This window comes from Sinohyriopsis cumingii, chromosome 1, assembly GCF_028554795.1.
Source record: "Sinohyriopsis cumingii isolate HCF-2022 chromosome 1, ASM2855479v2, whole genome shotgun sequence".
NCBI classification, from domain to species: domain Eukaryota; kingdom Metazoa; phylum Mollusca; class Bivalvia; order Unionida; family Unionidae; genus Sinohyriopsis; species Sinohyriopsis cumingii.
Genome location: NC_142961.1, coordinates 99,085,058 through 99,112,865, shown reverse-complemented (window position 1 = coordinate 99,112,865; position 27,808 = coordinate 99,085,058). Strand labels below are relative to the sequence as shown.

Here is a 27,808-nt window from a genome sequence, read left to right as displayed (position 1 = left end):
AAAATATTAACGTGTGTACCGTTCGACAGAAGCATTTGGCCACTAAATTGGCTGTAGGCTCGATAAATAGTGATGCAGGAATATGAAAATGCCAAGAAAAACCACTTTGACGGTTATAATATATTTTACGTACCCATATAGTTACCCGAACAGGCATTTACCTTTACTTTGACGTGAAAGAGACAGCGGAGAGGTTTACACGCTGTAAAATTATTTCAAGTTTAAATGGGTGGCTGCAGGAAGAATTATATTTTCCAGCAGCTTCGGACATACGGATACAGATAAACGTGTTCTTGTAGCTCTCCAACGATCTACAATTTGAACAGGTAAAACATGAAAAGACATATTAGAAATCGTAAATAAATATCTGAAGTTTTTGTCCATTAATGTATCTGTTGGCCTAGTAGCAAGTGTTGGAAAGAAGTAAAAAAATGCCAGGAAAAGCCAATTTGACACTTGGCATGTGCATTACTTACATCAGAATTCATCGATATTGTATACGACAGACAATTTCTAAGATATAAACATGAACATTGTCTGTATAGAGTCACGCAGATAAAACTTACATTAATGTGATCTTAGTGGCTAGAACAAGTACGTCGATTTGCAATATATGAAATGAAATCTGCAATAATGAATTGCGTAAACTTCGTGAATCATGATCGACAACTGAAAACATGCCCTTCCTCGAATATAATCTTAACATTGTCCGTCCCTAGAGATTTTGTGTGATTAACTGTGGAGTGGCATTCGTAAAAATATATTTATTTCAGGCCTATTTAAGTGTAACGCATATTATGTAAGAGACAAAGTACATATCCTGTACACAAATGATCGGTGATGCAAATAAGTTATGTGACTAGCGCTGGGATTCCAATGTAGTGGACCACGGGTTCATTGACAACCTATGCGATTTACGTTACTTTTTCGAGAACGACAATCGGCGTCACTAGTTAACTCAATATAGCTAAGAATTATGGGATGGTGTTGGAGTACCATCAACTTGTAATTACTTTGGTCCAGAACGGCTGAGGAGAATTTAAAACTCAGATTTGCCAATGTTGCTGATATGGTATCGACGCTAGTGTACGTAGTTTACAGCATTTGCTGCATCGGGGCTTTCTAACCAGTTCATTGTGCCTGTGCAAATGTGAGAACAGACATGGCGACCAAAACATTTTACACATTAGTGATCATTCAGGTGCAATTTCATAGATTTGCTTAATATTGTATCGAGGAGGAAACTGATAAAGGCCATTGTATTCTATTTAATTACTCAAGCCCTGTATGTAATACGAATTAGATAAAACGTGATTCATATTTTGTAGGTAGCATTGATTGAGTCGAACCCAAATCATTTTGCCATAGACAAAGTTTCAGAGTTCATCTGCTTCGACTTCACTGATCATACTCATGATGACAATCATGCCACGAAGATCTACAAGCAGATTAAAAAAAACAAAATTAAGATCGATAGTTGCCTCACTTTCTGGGAGGATTGCGTTCCCCTAGCCGCCAAGTTGTGCCATCTTCACCTACCAGGCATGATGACAGTCTTTACGTTTGGGTATTTTGAAGTGATCGTTTTATTCAAGTAAACCTTGTATTTCATCCATCACGAATTCATGAAGTTAAAGACAAGACGAAATATTGAAGTAAAAACCTTATCAAATGTTTCATGTTCTAAAGATATTACTGAATAATTTCTCTATAAATATTTTAGCACATGTACGAGGACTATTTTAGAGTAGGGATTTTATTATGATTTAAAACATGTGGTACTCCTGGCAGACAAGTTCAAAATATGCATGAACTATGCCCTATGTGATTTTACCAATTTATTATAAAGTTGATGTACTTCCCATTGCAACTGTGTATTTTGTCCAGAAAATTATTTTCGAATTTGAATTCCTTCCAACCCTAAACGTGCGAATATCAGATGCACCACAGTCCGGACAGGAAATCTATCCTCTATCGTATTTTAATTATCCGCCATATAATAGCATTTCCTACTGGTTCTTAAAAACTTCAAGTGAACAGGACACACTTTAACAACTGCGTGACCGTATAAGTGTTTGAACAGTGTCCGTCATACAAGAGAATATATTACGGGTGTACTCATATGAAAAATGTATTTTGTGAACATATTTTAAATTGTAATATTCATTCTTAACACATTGTATTCAAATGTCATCAATCTGCATAATCAGCCCTCAGTTGGAATACATATAATGTTTCTTTTTCACAAATGTTTTAATCCGTCAGAAACATTACAGAGAAATATATACTTGCACATTATAACCTTTGGATAAGTAGCAGGTTTGAGATGGCTCCCGCGATGACGTCAAACCAGAATTTAAAAAAAAAATCACTTAAAACGTACAAGCGCATATAAGATACTGCTAGCAATTATATATAAATGGGGTTGAACAGTTCTGATTCTCTATTGCTGGTATCCTTGTATAAACATAGATGTTGATTATTATAAGCTACAGTCGATCAATAAACTCATGTATCATAAGCAGTCTACGAAAATCGTCCTAAATGACCCAATTATTGGCACTTACAAGATGAAAATTATCGCCATGTATTTGTCTTCAATTAATGAAGCTATCACGTCTTAAGCAATGCAAATTGAAGATTAGAGGTAGATTACAATATCTGTCGACCGCTCCGGTGGCCTAGTGGTTAGAGCGTCCGCCTCGGATGCGGGAGGTCGTGGGTTCGATCCCCGGCCGAGTCATACCAGAGACTTAAAAAATGATACTAACAGCTGCCTCGCTTGGCGTTCAGCATTAAGAGGTTAGTGTTAGGACCGGTCGGCCTGGTGTCAGGATAATGTGACTGGGAGGGACATCATGCTACATGTCTGCGGCATGATACCCAAGTGCTAGAGATCACTATAAACTACCTCACTGCAGACATCGTAGCGATATGACTGAAAAATTGTTTAAGCTACGTTAAAAATCAAAATCACACACACACACACACACTCACAATATCTGTAATATTAGCTTTTTGATTATATTGTGATCAAGGTAGATTACAATAATGTTAACTGTTTATTATGTTATATTTGAACGAAAGTATATTCCAATAATTTTAACGTTTGTAACACGGTTATAGTGCAATCATGGTAGACTATAATAATCCTAACTATTGTTATTTGGTGAGATCAATGTAGATTGCATAAATTTTAAATTTTCTTATTCGGTTAGTTTGCAATTGATAAACATTTTCGGTCAAATGATTTTGCACTTAATGAAAGAGTGTTGTATTCGAGTCCAACTGCAAACTGCACAGACTCCGATCTGCAGTCTCGTTATGGGCCTGCACATCTGGGTGTATGCAATTTTATAGGAGTAATCATTAAACCAAACAACATACACCCTAATTTCCCGGTGGGTCATGAAACGGCAAATTTGGGTCTATGTTGTTTCTAGATGAATTCAACTTGCAAGCCAGTATTTAAATTAACTTGCTATCCGTTCAAGGAAACTGGCTGTTTGTAAATTTATTATATGAGATTATAGTTCTGGATTCATCATTTTATAAATCAAGATTAAAACTTTATGCCAAAAATCTAGGTTCACATTTATAAAACGTTATTTAAAACTACATGTACTTTTATTATTGTAAAGAATGAAAATATATAAACAATAACAATAATACTGTTTGTAATCAGAATAGCAGTTATAAATTAAATAGTGATCTTGTTGCAAGAAAAATGGATTAATAAATCAGTAAAGATATGAACTGTTATTATATGGTAGTTGTATTCCCTAATACTTAATACCATATGTTTAAAACGACGTGATCTCTACTTTGACCCATTAACTGTATATTAAGATCCCAGTTCTTCCTCTTTTGTTCTACTTTTATCATCACGTTTTTGAAGAATCATTAATTATCCGAGCAAAGAAGACAAATGTATTTCAAAATAACAGGACTTATTTAAAGAGTTATATATCTGTTGCATAAAATAGGAAATATAAATATTGCCTTCAATCCAGTTTTATATGTTGATATAAAATCTGCGAAGTCATATAAGTGGGTTAAATATGTACGCCTACTGAAAAAAGAGTGAATAAAGTATATATATATATGGAGTTTATTGCTACTCTCTGGACATTTGCTAGATTAGGTCAGGTTAAATTAAATAAAGAAATCGATGAGTAGTAAATGGGGATACCCTAGCCTCAATGGGAATTATCATTACAGGACCCCCTGGGACAATCTAGCCTCAATGGAAACTTAACATGGAGAAAAATCGTGGGACAATCTAGCCTCAAGGGGAATTTAACATGGGAAAAAGTCTTGGGTCACTCTAGCCTCAAGGGGAATTGAACATGGAGAAAGAACCCTGGGCCACTCTAGCCTCAAGGGGAATTGAACATGGGATTTTTTTTTTTTAATTTTTTTTAAATTTAAATTTAAATTTAAATTTAAAAAAGGGGTAGGCAATTGAATAAAGTAATTCTCTTTTCGAGAAATATGGCTGGCCCTGAAAAGGGCCTTTGGGTTTATGTTAATGTATCCATTAACATAAAGGGCACCGCATTGGTCTTCTTCTTGTCCTTAGGCTGCGTTTCACTGTAGGACCGTAAATCAGCACTCTTTTCAGGCATCCTTGTCTTTCTACGTAGATCCTACGTATCCACAGGCTGGTGTTTGTCCTGTGGACAACGGTCCACTTGGATCGGACATACATGGGTATGTCCGTCCGGAACATCATGGAAGACACAAGCGTAGAAGATTGCACATCGGTCCACATCTTGAAGCGACGAGAACAAGTGAATCAATGCACTGAACTGCGCTTATTTATAGGTAGAGGTAGGATTGAAACGGATTGAGTTCATTCACCAATCCAAACACGCGTTACAAAATTCAGTCAGCCCGCATCCAATCCGAAGAGATTAGTCTGTGACTTCAGTTGGTCTATATAGATTCGCTACCGCTTGTGTGCAGTCAATCTATGCGACAGTGATTCAACATGACGGAAATTCAGAAAACGATCCATTGGGGTGCACCAGCAGGGGAGACCGCCCAAGGGAACCCGGACTTACTTTCAGAAGAGGTACATTGGGATTTTGTGGATTTTCTTACCTCGCAAGAATTTGTTCCGGAACCTTCGTCATTACCGCAAGTGGAGAATTTTAGACAGAGACAGAAAGAAGAATTGGAGAAATTTATGCAACGACAAAAGGAAGCGGAACAAGCTTTTCTCCTACAGCAACAGCAACAGCAACAAGAAGAGGTAAGAAAAAAAACAACGGCAACAACAGCAAGAAGAAGTAGCAGCAAAGAAACAAGAGGGTGAAAATCAAACGGCTACGGTACTGTTGTACATTTTAGCGGAGCTAAGAAGTCTGAAACAAATGTATCAGACTTCTTTATCACGACCGAAGAGAATACGACCTTCCCGAGCTAAACACGCCAACCCTGTGACTAAGCCTATCGTACCACCCTTAGTGATTTCAACCCAATCATCAGAAGTAGGCCTTGGCCGTGGCAAAGGTTTAAGGCAGTTAAAGTTGATTGGTTAAACTCACTCCTACACCATAAAGAAAAAAGGCCCTTTTCAGGGCCACCCACATTTCTCGAAAAGAAATACAATTTCAATTTGCCAATAACTCAAAAATAAACCCCACCCATTTTACCCTTATAGTACGTGTCTGTGTATGAGTGCGTGAGTGTAGCTTCTTATTTTAAAATCAAAACTCAAAGACACTTACCTCATATCATTCATGTATTCTTTTCTCCATTTTTTACAATCCAATTCACAATTCACCACAGAACACTTTAATTAAAAGTTCATTGACTTCTTCTTTCTCCTTGTTTAGTCTCTCTGTTTTTTGAATTTCTTCACCGTTTTTTCCTCATTTTCTTCCCTTCTTCTTTTCTTCTCCTGTTTCTTTGCCTCTTTTAAATATAATTGTCTTCTTTCTTCCTCTTCTTCCTGTGAAGAATCCCTCTCTTCTTTCGAAGAATCCCTCTCTTCTTCTGAAGAATCCTTCTTTTCTTCTGACTCCACTTGTTTCTTTTTTGGGCAATCTGGAGACCAATGTCCTTTTTCTTTACAATAATAACAGGTATCTTTACTTTTGTCTTTTTTAGTCCCTGTTTTTTTTTTTGACGGTCTGGACACTCTGAAGACCAATGCCCTTTCTTCTGACAGATATAGCAAGTATCCTGACTTTTATCTCGAAAGGAAGGAGAGTAGTCCGTAGGCTGGTCTGAAAAGAATTTTCTAATGACCCCTCGCAAAGCTCTGACGAAACGTTCCATCTGGGTAGTCTCTTCCATCGTTGTGCTCGGTTTGAGAGTGAAATGAATAGTGAAAGGACAAGACACACACCCTTTTATATACGCTGGTTTGTCATGACTATAAATTAATCTATGGTGTTTAAACTTTAGTCATTTGACGTTTTTCACTCAAGATGAAACGATCCTATTCATTCGAGAAGAAAGAAGAAGAAGAAAGTAAGAGGCAGAAACGTGATCTATCGCCTCGTACCAGGGCTGAAATCTTGGCACAAATTCATGCCAGTGATTTTGAAGAGGACATGAGTGAACCAGAATCAGAACCCTCTAAACCAAGTTCACAACCCTTAGTCAACCCTGAAAAGTACTATTCCATTCGAGAGACGGAAAAGCGCTCCTCTAGAAAATTTAGAACCACGGCTTACACCTACACGGTGAAGTTTAAAGATTTCAAGTGCGACGTACCCTTAGAGAAAGCAGAAGGGTTTATCACCGAGATGTGGGATTCTTTGCTCACTGCACTCAAGCGACAATGTCAAGCCAAAGAAGACGATCGCTTGACACTATCCATAGATCACGACGGTTTGAAATCCCCTGTTTGGATCGAGTTTAGCAGACCCGCAGAACTAACCCCTTCCAAAGTCATGGACAAGATTCAACACGTACAACAATCTAATGACCAGTTTGACATCACCGATGGTAAAGCCACACTGAAAATGGCCCACGTCTCTCCTCCTCAAGGGACTGGACGCAAAAAGATGTTATTGGTGGACGACCTTCGCAACACCAAAACAAGTCTCGTCCGAATTAACAACCCTCAAGACCAGATGTGTTTAGCTCGAGCCATCGTGGTGGGACGAACCTATGCCAACAAGAACGACACGACAGAATGGAAAAGAGCCTGGAAAACTATTCGACAATCGGACCGAGCCAAACAACGAAACGAAGCAGAACTCCTGTTGCAACAAGCTGGCCTGTCCAAAGACACACCCTGTGGCATTCCTGAGATGCAAAAATTGCAAGATGCTCTAGCTCCACGCTACACCTTGAAAGTGCACCCTCAAGAAATGCGTGGGTCTCTGTTGTTTCGAGGCCAAGATTTTAAGGACGGAAAATACATTCATGTCTATTATCACGATGAACATTTCGATACCATTACCAGTATCACTGGATTCATGGGATACGGTTATTATTGTGAGAAATGTGATTATGGTTATAACAATCGAGAGCAACACAAGTCTTGTGGATGGAAATGTCCAGGATGTTTGGCCTCTCCACCCTGTCTGAGCGAAGAACCAGTGCCTTGTTCAACTTGTCTGCGCACGTTTGTCAGCCCTACCTGTTACCAGCAACATTTGAAAACACAAGGTTCACAGAAGAAATGTGCTTGTCAACTCCTGAGATTGTGCCCTACGTGTGGACAAGGCATACGTACCAATAGTACCAAGGCACACGTATGTCGAGGAAAGAAAAAATGTCACATTTGTCACCACATCGTGGACTTGGAACACGAATGTTACGTGCAAAAATACCAACCCCCACCAGAGGAAGAGGACGGTCGCAAGAAGAATGGCAATTTCATCTTTTTCGATTTCGAATGCATGCAAGAGACCGGCATTCACATTCCTAAATTCTGCGTGGCTCATCGAGCGTGCGAGAAGTGCATTCAAGAACCTATCTTCAGTCATTGCCTTCACTGCAGCAAGATTCCTGGCGTGAAAAAATCTTTCGGGGACCGAACACGTTAGCCGATTTTGCCCGATGGGTCTTAGACCCCATCGACAAGACGTGGAGCCAAGAGGACATCGAACGTTACGGAGATTGTCATCGTCATGCCACGGTGATGGCTCACAATTTCTCCGGATACGATGGACAGTTTCTTTTGAGGTACTATACGGAACAAGGCACCGAGCGTCCTAAAGTCACTTTGAACGGAGCTAAAATCATTTTCATGCAAGTAGGACAAGTGCAGTTTAAAGATTCGATGAGCTATTTGGCCATGCCTTTGAGTCGAATGCCTAAAACGTTTGGAATGACAGAAATGGCTAACGGGTACGTTCCACACTTTTTCAATACGGAAGCCAATCAACATGCCGTTCTACCCCATTTGCCTGAGGCTCACTATTACGACCCCGACAACATGCGTACCGAACAACGAGAAGCTTTCTACGCTTGGTACCAGGCTCACGCCTCGGACCCCTTCGACTTTCAGAAAGAAATGCTAAAGTATTGTCGTTCCGACGTGGACATTTTACGGCGTTGCTGTGGAAAATTTCGAGAACTGTTCATGGAACACGGAGGGGTCGATCCTTTGAAAGAAGCTTGCACCATTGCCAAAGCGTGTTCCTTAGTGTACCGACAACGATTCATGACTGAAAACACCGTGGCTGTCATCAGCCCTCAAACGACCCACTATGTCAAGTGTCAATACTCGGTCAAAGCCCTACGCTGGTTACATTACTTGTGCGACAAGGAAGACAAATGGATTCAGCATGCCCGCAACGGAGGAGGCTAAAAGACCATCGGAACGTATTCGGTCGATGGCTGGGACTTAGAAAACCCCAAGATCGTGTACGAGTTTAACGGCTGCTTATTTCATGGATGTCTCGTCTGTTACCCTGACCGTAGCACTAAAAATCAGTTTTTACAACGAACCATGGAAGACTTGTACCAGGACACTTGTCAGCGACGCCTAAAGTTAGAACAGCAAGGATACCAAGTGGTGGAAATGTGGGAACACGAGTACGATCACCGTATGAAAACCGATCCCGAGTTTAAACGCCTCGTGGAAAGTTACCAGTTCATGGACCCGTTGAACCCGAGGGATAGTTTGTACGGAGGAAGGACCAATGCCACCTGTTTGCTGTACCAAGCCGACGAAGAGAAAGGAGAATAAATCAAATACTTGGACGTGTGTTCACTGTATCCCTACGTGTGCAAATATTGTCGCTTTCCTGTAGGGCACCCGCAATTGCTGACGGAACACATCGACCTGAAAAACATTCGACAATACGAAGGCTTGATCAAGTGTAAAGTTTTGCCTCCCACGAACCTATACCATCCCGACTTACCTCACCATTGTCAAGGCAAACTGATGTTTCCCTTGTGCCGTACTTGTGCCGAAACGTGCAACCAGGACCAACCTTGCCATCATAGCCAGGAAGAACGGGCCTTGACGGGAACCTGGGTCAGCGTGGAATTGTTCAAAGCTCTGGACATGGGATACCAACTGTTAGAAGTGTACGAAATTTGCCACTTTCCCAAGACACAACAGTACCACAAGGGTGACCCTACTCAGAAAGGCATTTTCGCTGACTACGTGGATGCCTTTTTGAAACCGAAGCAAGAAGCCAGCGGCTATCCTTCCTGGTGTCACACTCCCGAAGACCAAATACAATTCAAAGAGAAATACTACGAACAAGAAGGCATCTCTTTAGACCACATCGAAAAAAACGAAGGCAGGCGATCGTTTGCCAAAGTGATGTTAAATTGCTTGTGGGGTAAAATGGCACAACGACCGTGTTTACCCAAGACAGAATATTTGACAGAACCTTCCCGCTACTTCCAGATGATTCACGACAAAACCAAATACATGAAACACGTGGACGTCGTTCGGGAGGATTTGATCTTGGTCAATTACGAAGAAGATCTGGACTTTGTACAAGACGACCCTTTTGGAAATGTCATCATTGCGGCTTACGTGACAGCTCATGCTCGCTTAAAATTGTACGAAGCTTTAGAACTGTTAGAAGAACGCGTCCTGAATCTTTGACACGGACAGTTGCATTTACATCCATCACCCGAGTCAACATCACCCTGACATCGAAGGAGACCGTTTAGGAGCCTGGACAGACGAGCATCCCGACGACAAGATTCTAAGTTTCGTCAGTGGTGGTCCCAAAAATTACTGCTACGAATACCGGGACAAACAAGGAGAAGTGCACACGACGTGCAAAGTGAAAGGACTGACTCTGAATCATCGTACCAGTCGAGTGGTCAACTTTGGGGTATTGAAAGAAGCCTTGCAATCGGGAGAGGATGGAAACTTTAAAGTGACCACTTATCAACCGAACAAGATTGTACGTTTACCCACTCACCACATCGTCAGTCGGCCCTTAGAAAAAGTCTATCAAATCGTGTACCAGTAGCGAGTGAGACTTCCCAATCACTTTACGTTGCCGTACGGTCACGTCGGTATTGGTCTGTATATGAAAAGGAACCCTAGGCAAGATCGATTGTTCATTGTTCATTGAAGTAACTTACCATGTCGTTGACGAAGAAGAAACCAGATTGGTTAGGAGTCAAATGTTGGACATCACCGAGACCAGGGTTTTGAGGCTTGGACACAAGAGGTGGCCCAGTATGCACGAGAGTTATTCAAGGAAAAAAGTTACTTTTCAACCCGTGTTAGTGACGGTGCCTGAAGAACCCGTCACCCAGGACGGGACTGTCGTGGACAGGCCTGAAAGACCCTTTCGGGAGGACACTTGTGTGACCTTACCCCCTACTATAGAACTGGTTAGAACTTTACCCAAAACATGTGGCTGTTGTACAGACACTTGTTTTTATTCCACGTTCATGGTTATCATGTGCCTTTTATTCTTGTACTTAAGCCTTTGGCTTTTATGTATTTTTGTCTTTCGTATTCATGTTTAAAAAAAAAAACATTCAATAAACGTGTTCTGAAAAAAAAGTATATAAACTCTTGTCTTGTTTGTTTTTCGTGTCACAAGTGACATTCCTCACACTATGGCTACCTCTGCTGTCTCTGCTCCCTCTTCCTCTACTGTCAAAGTCATCGACGAACACTTAGATCGTGCCAGTTGGGAGGCTTTGTATTTTCGCCATCCCTTTAACATGCTCATTGCTGGACCTAGCCTTTCTGGCAAAACCGAATTCGTCAAACGTTTGATCGAACATAAACATCATTTGATCGATCGACCCCCTCAACGAATCGTGTGGTGTTACAAAGAGTGGCAATCGGCGTACAGCCTCTTGCGAGAAAGTCAAGGCAATTCCATTGTGTTTGTGGAAGGCATTCCTGAAGAAGACGACGGCATCGTCTCTGACTCCCGTCAAACCCATTTGGTCATTTTCGACGACATGCTAGGAGAAGACGAAGAAGAAATTAAACTGTGGTTCACGCGCAAAGGGCATCACCGTAATGCCAGTGTCGTTTACATCACCCAGAATTTGTTTCAACAAAGTAAAGCCCATCGCACTATCAGTCTCAATGCGCATTACGTGGTCTTGTTTAAAAGCCCTCGAGATAAATCGCAAGTGCAAGTCTTAGCCAAACAGTTAGGAACGCCTTGGCTGACGCAGGCGTACGACGATGCCACTCAAACGCCACACGCCTATTTACTCGTCGATTTGAAACCTACGACCCCCGAGGATTTGCGATTTCGTACCCACTTGTTTCACCACTGGTGCCAAGACGGAGGGCCTGTCCTGTACACGTCTCCGTCCTCGACTTCATTTCACTCCCCATAAAAAAATCTATAAAAACCTCAGACCCTTTTTCGTCTGTCTCACACAGTGTGAACATGACGTCCCTTCAGTCGCATCTTCCCGTCAAATTGATTCGTGCCTTGTATGGCATCAGTCGAGAAAAAGATCCACAAACACGAGCTCGTGTCTTAGAAGCTAGTCTCAAAGAAGTCTTACGATGGTTCACGGTGACGGCACGTCAATTACTCCAAGGAATCATTCAGATTCCTCATCAAACCAAACGCTTTTTTGATCGAAACAAAGTCGCTTTGGTCCAACTGGCCGATCCCCGCATCGACACTCAAACCAAAAAACAAATCATTTTGAAACCTGGAGGGAGCGGTACTCTAGGAGGGGTCATCATTCGCTCACTCTTAAGATGGGATCCTAATGCCCCCAAAGTTATACCCAAGACAAAAGTTCAACGAAGCCCCAAGCAGAAAAAGACCAGGTCCCCAAGGAGAACTTCTCCAGTGGCAGGGCCCTCCTCTGACCAGACACCACCACCCCGGAAAAAGAAAAGAAGCCCCCAGAAAAAGAAACAGAGAAAAAGTCCCCAGAAAAAGAAAAGTCCACAGAAGAAAACTAGTCGCAAGAGAGGCACTTCGGCCAAGACGCAACCTTACACTCGCAAACCACGACCTGCCACGCCGGTGACTGCGTCTCCGGCAGCCTCACGTTTGTCCACTTCTCCGTTAATGACACCCAGAACTGAAGAGTACTTGGAGACGTTGATCACACCAAGAACTTCTCCGTTGATGACCCACAAAAGAACTTCCCGAGTGGCAGGACCTTCCAATTTAGTGGCAGTGGCTGCTGCTCACAAAGTACCTTCTCCCAAAATCAAAGTTCAAGAAAGATCGGGCATGTTACAAAGTTTACTGGATTTGTCCAAGCAAGAACTGGCTCGATTTAGTCCGTTACGTACCCCTGCACGACGTGTCATGCCTGTCCTCAAACTAATACGACGTAAAGACAATCAGTGGCGACGCGTTCCAGTATAAAAAAGGCATGTGACCAAGTCGGGTATCAGTGTTTTTTGGTGCTCCTGAAGACTCAAAGATGTCACCCTCCAGAAAACCCCAAGGAAAGAAAAGGAAAGGACTGCCACCACGTTTAGCCAAACATGGGGACATGTTATCTGTCCTGTCCAAAGCTTCTCCACCCCTACGAAAAAAACTCATTCAAACAGCCTCCAAAGAGGTCATCGATACCGTGTGCGAATGTTGTTTGAACGTTTTGAAAGGCACGATCCCTTTGTCCAAACACCAGAAACAATGCTTAGGCAAACATCGTCACGTTCTTCGCCAAATGGTTCAAAAGAAAATTCCCATTCGTCAAAAAAAGAAGATGTTAGTGCAACGTGGAGGTATTTTACCTCTCTTGTTAGGCCCCATACTGAAAGGAGTCTTGGGAACCATGTTGGGAGGACTGGTGGGAGCAAGATAAAAAGGCCTCGGAAGTTCCAAGATCTCTGAATTGACCCCTGACAACCCCATGGAAGGACGAAAACTAGCTTTAGTGCCTTACAAACGATGGATGGAATACCATCGGTGGCAAGAACAACACACCCCACATTTACCTCCCAATCCCCATTTGAGCGAGATGTCCCAGTTACAACACGAATTGCAGTCCTTGATGGATCGCCAAGATTTGTCCGAAACAGAAAAATCGCAAAAGTACGGTCAACTCTTGCAACGACTGCAACTCTTTCACCAGAAAGCTTTAGACGAAACAGCTCTACCCACTCTGAAAGATTTTAAGACCTTGATGAAAAGTCCTGCACCATCACCAGTACCAGTACCAGTACCACCAGTACCAGTGACCAAGACAGAAAAAGGAAAAGAAGAAGAAGAAGAAGGATTTCAAACTGCACCAGAAAAAGTACGCAAGTTAACAACACCACCTACCTCCAGAATTGGATGGATTAAAAAGATGATGGCCACCCCTTCTTCATCACAAGAGAAAAAGAAAGTGAAGACAGAAGTGAAGACAGAAGTGAAACAAGAACCGATATCCCCCGCTCAGACATCCTCCTCCTCTTCAACACCTATTGCCGGTCGCACACGCAAAGCATTGCAATCCAAAAAAATACCCCAAGAGAAAAAGAGTAGCCTCCCCCAAGAGTGGGTGCCTTATTAACACACCAACCAACACAAAAAAATGGAAAAAGTCTTAGCCAGCATTTGCTACGATCCCTCCCATCCTGCAGGTTACGTAGGAGTGCAAAAATTGTATCGTGCTGCCAAAACGCAACTGAAAAGTCTCCGTTTACCTCAAGTGCAACGATGGTTACAAGAACAAGTTACCTACACTTTACACAAACCCATTCGACGCAAGTTTGCCAGAAGTCGCACCCGAGTGGAAGGCATCGATCATCAATGGCAAGCCGATTTAGCCGATGTCTCTCATTTGGCCAGCTACAATCGTGGCTACAAATATTTGTTTTGTGTCATCGACGTCTTTTCCAAATTTGCTTGGGTCGTACCCTTGACTTCCAAATCGAGCAGCGAGTTAGTGCGAGCCCTGCAACGGGTGTTGAAACAAAGCGGTCGTCACCCTCTTCGATGGCAAACGGACAAAGGTACCGAATTTCTGAACCAAGCTTTCCAAAAAGAATTAAAGAAACGTGACATTCATTTTTTTACCACCGAGAATCCCGAAACCAAAGCCAGCATCGTGGAACGTTTTCAACGCACTTTGAAAGAACGCATGTGGAAATATTTTACGCATCACCACACTCTGAAATACATCGACATCTTACCGCACCTGGTGCAAGCGTACAACCAATCTTACCATCGAAGCATCGGACGTGCCCCGCAAGACGTGACTCCCGACAACGAAGCGCTGGTGTGTGAGCGTCTATTTGGTACGTCCCCGACGAGGGCTGTCCCCAAGAAAAGTGGAGAGTTGGCCGTAGGAGATTGGGTGCGCATTGGCAAAACCAAACGCACTTTTGACAAAGGTTACTTACCTAACTGGACGACCGAACTGTTTCGCGTCACTGGACGAGTGCATGGCCGTCATCCTGCCGTCTATAAATTGGAAGACATGAACGGAGAAGTGCTCAAAGGAACGTTTTATTTGCCCGAGTTACAACGTGTCACCAAAAAAGAAGACGACGTGTACGACATCGAAAGCATTCTCGAACGCAGAACCCGTAAAGTGGGCAAACGACGTGTCAAAGAAGTCAAAGTACGTTGGAAAGGATATCCGCCCAGTTTTGATTCTTGGATCGACGCTTCGCAAGTCATCGACTATAAAAAGAAGTGACCATCATGCCTTTTCACACAGACGCAGCTACGTCGACCACTCCTCCTTCACCCAGTTCTTCTGTGCAAGATTTACAAAATCAACCCTTGTGGGTGTGGTGTGGAGAACGTGTGCCTAAAACGCAAATCGTCTTTTTCTGCCAAATGTTCGTCTTGTATTGTGTCATCGGGGCAGCCATCGCCAATTTGAGTTTGCAACAAGGAGACAAACAATTGTGGACCATTTTATTGAGCAGTTGCATCGGTTACCTGCTTCCTAATCCCTCCCTGAAATTCACCTCGAACGGGAACCACGGGAACCTTGTGTCCAGTGCCATTGCCAGTCACCAATCCAACCACAACCAGAACCCCATTTTGGGCGGAGACACGCCTCTGACGCCCACTAACCCCTCGGACAGCCACAGATCTCTGGAATTATGAGTCACCAAAACCAATTTTACTTAACCTTACCTAGTGACAGTTCCATGGAGGTGTTTCCCAAGAACACGTTGTGCTGTTACACGGCCAAATTACCTCAAGCCATCCCCTTAGATCACGAAGCCCATTGGGAAGTGGCTTTAGTATAAATGATTCACCCGACCCAAGTCCTCAATGTCCTTCCCAATCAAAATTTTTTTGATGTGGAAGTTCATGACGAACAATTGCAACAGTGGATGGATAACAATGTCAAATATGATAAGAAAACCCGTACACAAAAGTAGACCACCTATCACTTGTTCATTTCCCCAGGCTATTATTTTAGTGGTCAACATTTGGTCAGCACCATAACCTCCAGGTTTAATGTCGTGTTTCTGAAAGCTTTGGAGCATGTTAACAAAAGTGTCACCATGGAGTACCACAAAACAGCTCGTCGCTTCTTGATGAAATTTGAACGGAGTAAAATCCTGTCCATCTTATTTTGTCCTGAATTGTATGACATGTTGGGCGGAGACATGAACCTGAGAATGAGCATGATGAAGAAAAGCGAATTACCCATCGTTTACGACAACGAGTCTTTTAGCAAGTTATTTCGTGCCCGGGTAGAACTGAACCAAGGACTGAATTTGATGTTTGTGTACTCCGATGTGGTGGAGTACAACGTGGTGGGACACACCTCCGTACCGTTACTGCGTGTCATTCCTTTCAAAGTGGATTCTGCCACGAACACTGACGAGGAAGGTGGAAACACTTACCACGTCCACCGCGAATTTGTACGTCCTCACTATTTTCCTGTCAGTAAGTCGTATTTGGACACGGTCAACATTGCTATAAAAGGAGATTTGGGACAAAATATTCCATTTTCGAAAACGGTTTTCTCACGATTCGTAAGTCATGTATCCAGTGTACCAAGGGGTTGCTCGACAGCGAGGACACGGTTTAGGAGATATGTTAAAATCGGCCTTTCGTTCGGTGTCCCCTGTGTTGAAACCGATGGTGACACGCGGATTGCACGCCTTGAAAGATGCGGCACTGACGCAAGGCAAAGAATTTCTCCAAAATGTCATCATCGACAAACAAAACCCTAAAGAAGCCTTCATGAGGGCAGGCAAAAATGTCTTGCTGCAAACGGGCAAAGACATTTTGGGTCACCGAGAAACACCTATAAATGCCCTGCACGCTACCGAGTCAGGCATTCAGCAAGGACAAGGCAGAAAGAGACGACGAAGAAAACACCCTTTCACCAGACTTCAAGCGAGAAAGGCCAAGAAAAGAAGAACCGTTCGAGACTTAGACGTTTTCGATTATTGAGAAAAGAGACAAAAAGAATGATGCACCGAGAATCTTGCGCTTGTTCCAAGACGGAACTGGATCTGTTTGCCATGCCCCCACGATGATGACGATGCAAGAATCCCAGTGGGTGGAATTTCACCCCGTCTCCTCACTGACCGATTCCGCTCCCATCGAGTTTGAAATCAAAGGACAGCCCGAAGATTACATCGATCTGAATAGCAGTTACTTGTACCTGAAAGTCAAAATTCTAGATAAGACTGGAGGTGCTATAGACGATGAAGCAGTAGCTCCCGTCAACAATTTCATGCATTCCTTGTTCAGTGGAGTGGACTTGTACTTGAATAACAAACTGGTCAGTAGCAGCATGGATACTTACCCTTATCGTGCCTACCTGGAAAATCTCTTGACGTACGGAATAGATGCCAAGAACACTCATCTCAATGCCTGTGTGGTATGGGAAGCTGACGAACCTATCCAAGTTTGAAATATTGGAAACTGATGAAAAGAAAGACAACAAAGATGGATTTGTAGAACGAAGAAAGAGAATCACGGGAGCCGACACAAGTTTAGAACTGATGGATCGTTTGCATTTGGACATGTGGTTGCAAGAAAAGTATTTGCTGAACGGGGTGGATGTCCGCCTGAGACTGAATCGTAGCAGTGCCGCTTTCCATTTGATGGCTGATAGTGACGGTTACAAAACCAAAATCCTAGAAGCCAGACTCTACGTACGCCGTGTGGAAGTGTTACCTAAAGTGGGAAACGACATCAGTCAGACGTTGAGCAGAACGACTGCCAAGTATCCCATACGACGCGTGGAAGTGAAAACCTTCACCATTCCCAAGGGACAGCGATCCATGATCGAAGATCATCTGTTCCAAGGACAGTTACCCACACGTTTGATCGTTGGTATCTTCGAGAATACAGCCTTCAACGGAGCTGCCGAAAAAAGTCCTTTCTACTTTCAACACTTTGGCGTGTCCAAAATCGAAGTCAGTCGCGATGGCAAGACCTTGTGTACCCGACCTTTCGAACCTGACTTTACCAAGAAGAATTACTTGAGATCGTACTTGTCCCTGTACGAAGCCACCGGACAGTTAGGAACCAATACCAGTCACGGTATTACGTACGAGGATTATGCAGGAGGCTACGCTTTGTGGGCTTTCGATTTCACTCCAGACCAAGGCAGCGACGAGGGACATTTCTACCCTATAAAATCCGGCCAGATTCGTGTGGAAATTCAGTTTAAAGACCGAGACCCTGATGAAACGGTGAACGTCATCCTGTATGCAGAATTCGATAATACCATAGAAATCAACAGTTTGAGAGAAGTCATCCTAGATTACTAGAAACCATGGAAGACTGTTATCCCTCTTTACCTAGTGGAGAAACTTTTAGTGTTGGATTATTGTTAAAAAATGTTAGAGTTGTTGTTGTTTAGTGTTAAGTGATTTTTGAATAAAAAATGTTGTGTTTTGAAAAAATTGTTTGATGTTATACTGTTGGATTATTGTTAAAAATGTTAGAGTTGTTGTTTAGTGTTAAGTGATTTTTGAATAAAAAATGTTGTGTTTTGAAAAAAATGCCTTTGCCTTTTGTTTGGCTATAAGAATGTTGGATTGATGCTCTTTCATTTCTTACTATCCCTCTCATGACACTCACTAAACGTTGCGACTCAAAAACCGTGTGGGGGATGTTTTCCTTCACGTCCGCGCTTTGACTTTAGGAACCGGGGTTGTTTCCAGTCTAACCATCCATTGTCGACTCATCCTCCTACGAAGATGTGCTCCAAACTAGCTAAGCTCAACGAAGCCTACGTGAATTTGCATAGGGTCAGACACAGTCTGATACCGAAGCCAGAAGAAATAGAGAATGTGAGAATGTTAAAAATCACTGAAGACCTGATAGAAGAACTCTTCAGAGAAGAAATGAACAGGGAAAAAGAAGAATGGACAGAGAAGTACAGACTTCAGAGACAGCAGCAACAGCAGCAACAACAACAACAGCAGCAGCAACCTGAAGCTGACAGAGGCTTTGTCGATTGTCGTATCGACACCAAAGAGTTCTTCTTCTCTTTTCGAAGAAGCAGACCTATCGCCAGAAAGTCTATCCTCAGAGGACATCGCATTCTTAGAAACTAAAAAAGAATGCCATAGCAAACAAAAAACAGCCCTTTTCAGGGCTACCCAATACTCTAGAAAAGAAATGACAATCCATTTGCCAATGTGTGTAGGTAGAGTAGTGTGAAAACAAACACTAACTCTTTTTTAAAAAAATGTGAGGGTATGTGTTTGTGTGTTTGTGTTTGTAAGTGGTTAAGTAAGTTGATATGGATAGTAGATTAAAATGATGTCTTTTTTTTGGTGTTTGAGGTGTAAATTTGGGGTTAGATTGGATTGCTTTGCGTATGTGGATAGTCTATTGAAGTGATTTATAAAAATTTTTAAAATAGTGATGGGTAGCATAAAAAAGTGAGTGAGTGTTTCTTTTAGGTCCGCGCGTTGTTGTTTTTTTTTTTTTGGTTATGATCTACTCTGAACCACACACACTTGAAAACGGTACACCACAAGGGAGCGTACTCAGCCCAACCCTTTTCAACATCATGATTAATGACTTGGACACCAACTTAACATCAAAACTAATTGAACTCTCACAATTTGCTGATGATAGTGGATTATGGAGAGCAGGAAACCCTTCCAACCACAAAGTAATCAGCGATATTCAAACAAGTTTAAACAAAATAGGGAAATGGGCTGATAAATGGGGTTTCAAAATATCCCATGAAAAAACCATAGCAGTATTATTCACCACCAAACGTAAATTACAAAATCAGTTTCCCAAACTCACCATCCAAAATCAAGAAATTAAATTCGTAAATGTAGCACGATTTTTAGGAATGCATTATGACTCCAAGCTAAACTGGGGACACCACATAAACGAACTAGTCAAAAGGTGTAATAAAGACCTTAACCTCCTTACAACCCTTAAAGGAACCACCTGGGGATCCAATCAAGAAACCTTACTAGCTTTATATAAATCGTTAATTAGATCTAAACTAGATTACGGATGCCAAATTTACAACTCGGCACCGCAAAATAACCTCAAAAAACTAGATAGCATACAAAGAAAGGCCCTAATTATTTGCACTGGTGCACTACCATCCACATCACTAGTGGAACTTCAAATCTTAACTGGAGAACTGCCGCTCCACCTTAGAAGACAAGAACTCACCCTCAGATATGCAGCCAGGCTAACAACACACCCCGACACACACCCCACCCGGCTAGCTATAAATAAATGCAACATACCTTTTAGAACTAAATTATCACAAAACATACCAGCAGGGAAATTAGTCCATCAATTAGTTGAACAACTTCCTATAGACAAACTCCAAGCAGAAATTGCAAATCACTATGACAAAGAACCATGGATAAATATCAACCCCACAGTTAACACCCTCATTACGAAATATGGCAATAAAAACGAACAGGAACTCAAACTAAACACAATCTGTACAGAAGAAATCAACTCAAAATATTGCAACTACATTAAGATTTACACTGATGGATCCAAAATTACAGAACCACCCAGAACAGCAGCAGCTTACGTAATCCCCGAACTTAACATTAAAGTAGGAAGAAGACTACCTAACCTCTGCTCTATATACACAGCTGAATTCTGGGCCATACTTGAAGCACTCAAATGGATCAAAGAGAACAAAATACCCCAAGCGGTAATAATAAGTGACTCGCTAAGCGTCATAAACTCAATACTTAATAACAACACCAAATCAAGAGAAAACTATCTTAGGCAAACCAATTTATTGTTAAAAATACTGAACAATAATAACTTACAAGTAGAATTTATGTGGATACCATCCCATATTAACATACCAGGTAACGATATGGCAGATATAACAGCTAAACAAAAACTAAACGAAACCACTCACATCAACCTAGATTATAGCATATGCGAACTCAATAGCATATCTAAAACCCTCATTGATAATAAATGGCAGGAATTATGGAACACAAGCACTCAAGGCAGGAAACTAAAAACCATCATTAAAGAAGTATGTAGAAATAGGAAACCACCCAAAACAAAAGGCAGTGAACAAAAATTCATAAATAGAATACTCACGGGCAAAACCAAGCTGGCTAACAGCTTCGGACAGTACATAGGACCACAACCACATAACCCTAACTGCTACCACTGCAGGGTCCCAGAAGACATAGAGCATATTTTTAACAACTGCCATACACTTGAAAAAGAAAGGGCTAAGTTTAAAGTTAAACAGCATAAAATTGGATCCCCTACAACATACCCAGAATTCTTGATGAACACAAACCCCAATATTAATCTAACATTCAAAAATGTCATAAGTTTTATACACGAATCCAATCTACTCAAAAAAATCTAAGAAAGTAAATCAAAGACCAGTTAAAAATATAACAAATCACTGTTTGGGAATTATGACGGCCGGCTCGGTCTCGTGGGTTCACAGACTGACACAGCCGTTCATAGCCCGAATAATAAAAACCAGTTAAGGACGAATATTACAAAATCACTGTTTGGGAATTATGACGGCCTGCTAGGTCTCGTAGGTTCACAAACTGACACAGCCGTTCATACCCCGAATAATAAAAACCAATTAAGGCCACAAAAAATTAAAATAGGAAAATAGGAATTAATTAAAACAGGACTCCATAATAACATACAAACAACCATAAAAACAAGTTTTCATTCCAAACCAATAAGATAGGGAATCAAAATAAATAAGGAATTGATGAATAAAAAAAAAAAAAAAAAAAAAAAAATACTCCTAACCGTCTCCTTGTCTCTTAAACAACATCTGGCTGAACTTTTAAATCAAGCTTCCACAGCTATTTCTACTAACATACTCAGCCAAATCCAGGCAATGTTGGCAGACGACACTGAAGAATTTGAAACTTCCACGCTGGCAGCGGCCCTGGAAGTATCATCATCCAGCGGCGATGAAGCTGATGAACCTGCACCACCTAAACAGAGTGGAAAAAAGGAAGGCTCTGTCTACCGGAATATCGGACTGGGAAAGGCAATTGATGATATCAAAAAAGCGGGCCACTTCGTCAATGCCACAAGACCGGGTGTCCTAATGTGACCTCATCGCTGCCGACCAATCGTTGCGGGAGTCACATACTGCTTGGTTTGACACCTGGGGCATTTCAATCCAACTAAGAAACACGAGTGTGTGGTGTGACTATTCCCACTCATGTCTATTAGCCTTTCAGTCAGGTTGTTAAGGACTAGTTAGTCCTACACCTGAGTGGCTAAATTAAAAAGTACTCTTTGAGTACATAAAAGCCTGGGGGATGAGGCTCCTTTTCCTTCCCCCAGGAGTAATTAAAAATCACGCAGTGCGTGAATAAAAAAGTGGTACATGTTCAAAAGAACGAAAACCACTATAATCCAACTAACTAACTAACTAACTAACTAGGAAAGATCAATTTTATGTTTTTAGGGGGATGTTTTCCATCACGTCCGCGCTTTCACTATAAATTGAAACTCGCTGGGCAGTCTAGCTACCCTTGTTGATTGATCAACACAAGAATGAATAGCAGAATAAGCAAACTTCTTGAACTCCAGATACATCTGGAATATGTCAGGCGCCTGTTAAATGAACTGGCCGCGGAGGCTATAGTAGAAGAGGAAAGAATGAAGAACGAAGAGGAGGAGAGAAGACAGAGGGAAGAGGAGGAAAAGAAACTAGAAGAGAGGATGTCGTACAATATTCCCGAGACAGAGGATTGGGGTGTTGAAGCGAATCATCCTCCCTCTGCGCTCCCTAGAAGAAAGGTGAAAGGAGACTGGGGAAGAAGATGCGTGTGTGGCGCCAGGCCAGGAAGGTGCAACCATTAGATAGGTGCATCTGGAGTTCAAAAAAAAACAACCCTTTTAAGGGCTACCCAATACTCTAGAAAAGAAATAACTATCGATTTGCCAATGTGTGTGTGTGTGTGTGTGTGTGTGTGTGTGTAGGTAGAGTAGTGTGATTATAAACACTGACTCTTTTTTCATAGTGCGAGGGTATGTGTTTGTGTGTTTGTGTTTGTAACTGCTCACGTAAGTTTGTGCGAATGGTAGATTATGGGTTTCTTTATTGTTTCTTAGCGTATGTGGAGAGTATAGTTTGGGTTCTGTAAGCGCTCACGTACGATTGTGTGGATAGTAGATTATGGATTTTGTTTATTGTTTCTTAGCGTATGTGGAGAGTATAGTTTGGGTTTTGTAAGCGCTCACGTACGATTGTGTGGATAGTAGATTATGGATTTTGTTTTAATAATTTGCGTGTGTAAATAGTAGATTTGGGGTTTGTTTATTGTTGCTTCACTTATGTGGATAGTATATTATATGAAATGAGAAAAGTAGGGATGTTTTCTTTCACGTCTGCACGATGTTAGGTCATGATCTAGGTAATATCAATTTTATGTTTTAAGGGGGATGTTTTCCATCACGTCCGCGCTTTCACTATAAGAACCCACAGTATTCGTCGTTCAAACCATTCTACAAAGAAGATGGCTTCGAACCAAATTGACAAGATGCAAATATTGCAAGGCGTTTTAGACAATTTAGGAATGATGGAGCAGATGTTAATAAGACTCGTTGAAGACCACTATTCCTATAGTCCCCATCGTGTAAAGATTTAAATTAATAACTTGAGAAAGGTAAAGGACAAGATAAGTGGTGTCATGAAAGAGATAAAGGAGGAGAAGGAGGATGAAGAGGAAAGGATAAGGATGAGAGCATGGAATGAAAAAATTGAAAAAGAAGAAGAAAATGAAAAGAGGAAGAAAGAAGAGGAGGAAGAGAAGAAGAAAGAAGGGGAGGAGAAAAAAAGAAAGAAAAGAAGAGAAAGAGTGTTGAAGATAAAATAAGAAGTTGGTGGAGAAAAAGAAGAAATTATAAGCAGAAGAAGAAGAAAACCCAAAGGCCCTTTTCAAGGCCAGCCATATTTCTCGAAAAGAGATAGCCTTTCCATTGCCTACCCTTTTTTAAATTTAAATTTAAATTTAAATTAAAAAAAAATAATAAAAAATCCCATGTTCAATTCCCCTTGAGGCTAGAGTGGCCCAGGGTTTTTTCTCCATGTTCAATTCCCCTTGAGGCTAGAGTGACCCAAGACTTTTTCCCATGTTAAATTCCCCTTGAGGCTAGATTGTCCCACGATTTTTCTCCATGTTAAATTTCCATTGAGGCTAGATTGTCCCAGGGGGTCCTGTAATGATTATTCCCATTGAGGCTAGGGTATCCCCATTTACTACTTCGATGTCATAGGTTTAATTTAAACGAAAAGATATTGTCAGATTAAGGTAAGTTCATGAAGTTTCATAGAAATGACGATATTGTAATTAGCTATGGTCGATAAAGAAGAAAACGGAAACGTAAAATTACATATCAACTATGAATGACTTTCATGAAAAATATGGATTTTCTACTTTAATTAAATCATCCTCGTTCGACAGATTCATCGTTGGACGTCACATCGGGTAAAGGAAATTACTCCGACATACGCACAGAGCAACTTATTGTTATATTCGATGACAGCATGTTTGCTTTCTCGTCTGATAATACAGTATGTGTAGCTTTAAGTATTACAGGTGCACGGGTGACCCAGTGGGTGGGTAGCACAGTTATAAATAGCTCGTACATGCTTAAAGTTATGTGCCAATTCAAGCAATGCATGTTTCTGTTGGTTGTAACGGCTCCTTGTACACATTGTTGGATATATTATGCCGAAGCAATTGCAGCAAGTACCTTTCCCATAGGTACACTGAAGCAGCTGCGTCAGGAATGGCCTGCGCCGTCATCTAACAAGCAGATCTTGGATTTGAGGTTTTTTTTGTAACCAAATGAGCTACCAGATCTTCCCAAACAATTAAGCGAAGTCCTTGATCGAATGATACCTTGTCCGTTTTTGAAATACCAAATTCTGTATTTAATTTTTTTGTCATTAGGATCGACTGAGAAGGGCGCCTTGAGTGCAAAAAACAAGAGTGAAACACTAGCTGTCATCAGAAAAAGGACTGCTGACATCCCACACTGGCCAAAGACTTTCCTCTACACGTCAGGGTTCTCAGCATTGAGATATCAAGCTGACATTGAAAATGTCCAGAAAGTACAAACGTTTCCTCTGGTTATGAAATTTGATACGGGTCCAGCGATGTTGGTGTCGCCGTCGTAAGAAACGCCGATGAAATGGAGAAGCACAAGGAAATTCGTGCAGTGTTACAGGAGCCTAAAGACTACTTTGGCATTGGACTTGGTCATGTTAACACCTTAATGGTTATGGAGTATTTTGTTGGTACAGAGCATGATGTTGATCTTATTCTCCATGAAAGAAAGCTGGTTGCTGCCTTTGTTTCTGAAAATGGTCCAATAAGAGGAAAGGCATTCACCGAGACTGTCACACGTATGCCAAGTGTTCTTCCTTAAGGCAAACAACGACAGCTTATTGCCGCTGCTTACCAATGCTGCACAGAGCTTGGCCTGAAGAATTGTCTTCAACGTGGAGTTTAAGATGGAGCCAACCGGTCCAAAACTGGTGGAGATTAACGGCAGGATGGGTGGCTCCTATCCAAGGCCTGGATTAAAAAGATATATGGAGTAGACTTGGTCCAGTCTGCATTCGAGGTCGCTTGTGGTATTAAGCCATATGTGCCAGATCGGATACCGAAGGGTCAGATGATGGGAATAATGTGCAGCCCTTCTCTGCATAGCCATCTTCTCCAGAACCCTTACTATATCTCCAAAAGTGTAGAGTTAGAGGCAGCCGGGAAAATTCACTTCAACCTATTCGATCAACATCCTGAGGTTGGTCCTGGTGGTTTTGAGAAACAGTTTGCCAACGTTGCTGTGATGGAGGAAGACCGTCCAAAAGCCAAACATAAACTTATGGAAATCTCCAAGGAACTGAATATGGACCATCCTGATTACATAGTAGATAGCTTCCTGACTGATTTCTGGAGTATATGAAAAAAAATGGAAACGTTTCAGAGCAGGTTTTGGCCAATGCAGACTGGAAGGGGGGTATGGGTGTCTGGTTTTTATGTTTAAAAATTTTGCAGCAGCAAGACGCAGAATTTAATGAATAAAAAGGTATTCATGCTGAACTAATATGCATATATATTGGAACTAAAATATATACATCCGGAATTAAAATGTACTAAGATGTATACATGCTACACCTATAGTACAAACCACACGGGTTATATAGGCATTCAATACAGACTATTTCAGTAATGGGTGTCATTTGTAAGAATTTGATTAAATATACCTTATAGTGGCAATTATTGACTTCATTTGGATTTATATAAATCCATATTCCTTCGGATGGTCAGTATTTAGACACCACCACCACCACCACCCCCAGAGGTGCATACGGCAAAATCAATGTTACAGTACGTAGACATTGCTTGGATCAAATGAACCTAAAGGTGAGATCCAGTACAATCTATATTGAATGTCGCGCGCTGTTATGTCACAGTGAAAGCTACGCATATTGATAAAGAAATTCGTACTACACTTTATTTTGACGATTCCACTCGACGAACTTTTACATTGACCTAAGCGTAGTAGATGGCCACCACTATAAAAGTCCATAGCGATAGATACCTTTCGTCTGGAAGTTTCTTGGTGACAGTTAAGGTACAGAGCATTCAATAATCAGGACTGAATAGACTTTGGTTAAAAAGCATTAGTGTTAAATGTTAAAAGAACACTTTAAATTTGATTTAAAATGAGTAAATGTTATATGAATGTACTCTTTAGGTTTTGATATAGAGGCTACATCAGTCAGAGAGTGTCAATAGTTTAGTAGTGACACGACGATAGTTAAAATTTTGGTGTCGTTGGGGTTTGATTTTCATGCACAATAGAATCATTGTAACTGTAGAGTCATCTGTTTTGTTTTCTTGCTTTAGATTTTGCTTTAATCTTAAATGTAATATGCTTGGTTTCATAACACGTGAAAGCCTTTTGTTCTTTCTTTGATAGAATTGTAAAGTATTTCAGCGGGTAAGTTTTCATCTGACCTGCAGCATGAAACGTTTCCATGATGAGTAAAGCTCAACAAAGGTGATGGCACATGGGTCTTGCCCGTGATACTGTTTTGTACTTGCAAAATAAAGAGTAAAAATGGCACAGACTGTTAAGAATCTCAAATCAGGAGATTCTAGACAATATATTTTGGGGTTTGAATCACGACCATGGAATACCAGTCAAAGGGTTAAATAATGTATCTCCTCAAAGGGCTCTGTGAGGGGGGGGAGACAAATAATGTAACCCCGCGACTGGGATTTTCTTGCCTTGGTAAAACAGCAACACATATTTTTTTGCACCCATTCGTTTCTAATTAAATTTTTATAGCCCTGCATTTTTGCAATATAGTTAGCTGTCATATACATATTGAATTAATGAGCCTCTCGCTTTTGATAAAGGTCTTCAGGTATTTTTGATAATTATGTAGGTTGAATCTGGCTATATATGCCGCCATTAGTAAAAAAGTTAAAACTGTTTTGTGTTGGAATTATTGCACAATTAGCGTCTAAAGCATCTTGCTATTGTTTTGTAAATACCGTGCATTAATTCGATCATGTTAATACTGGCAATGGGGTGACTCGTAGACATGAAGTAGTCAAGTTCTACGCATGAGAAAATAGAAAGATAAAAAACATTTTATATTATTTCTATTGTATCACATTTAATCAATAGATGACATATGAAAATAACAATAAGTAATGGATATCATTTATATGCTTAACGTTTAACTTTCATCGGTTATAATTTGGTAAACATTATTTTTTAGGCAACAGTGAAGTACAGTATTGGGTGCAGTTCTAACAAAGTGTGTAGTGACTGAGGATATTTTTGTCATTCTTGGAAATTGTCATTTTCTCTCTTTGAAATAGGCAAGTGTTGCTATCACTTTTTCACTGATATGCTACATGGTAATCGTGTGGAATAGAATGTGGACTGATGGATGAACGACTCTGATTGGCAAGTAAAGGAGTTTTAATTGACAATCACATTATTTA

General features: G+C 41.2%; 1 pseudogene across 1 annotated transcript in view; it reads left to right on the top strand.

The window, feature by feature from the left end:
• Positions 1–26,734, top strand: part of LOC149807431 (carnosine synthase 1-like) — a 39,475-nt pseudogene extending 12,741 nt beyond the window's left edge. The window contains exons 8-9 of the transcript XR_016420578.1: positions 1,329–1,542; positions 24,731–26,734. The product of XR_016420578.1 is annotated as a carnosine synthase 1-like (transcript). The remainder of the gene's footprint in view (positions 1–1,328; positions 1,543–24,730) is intronic.
• The last annotated feature ends 1,074 nt before the right edge of the window (positions 26,735–27,808 follow it).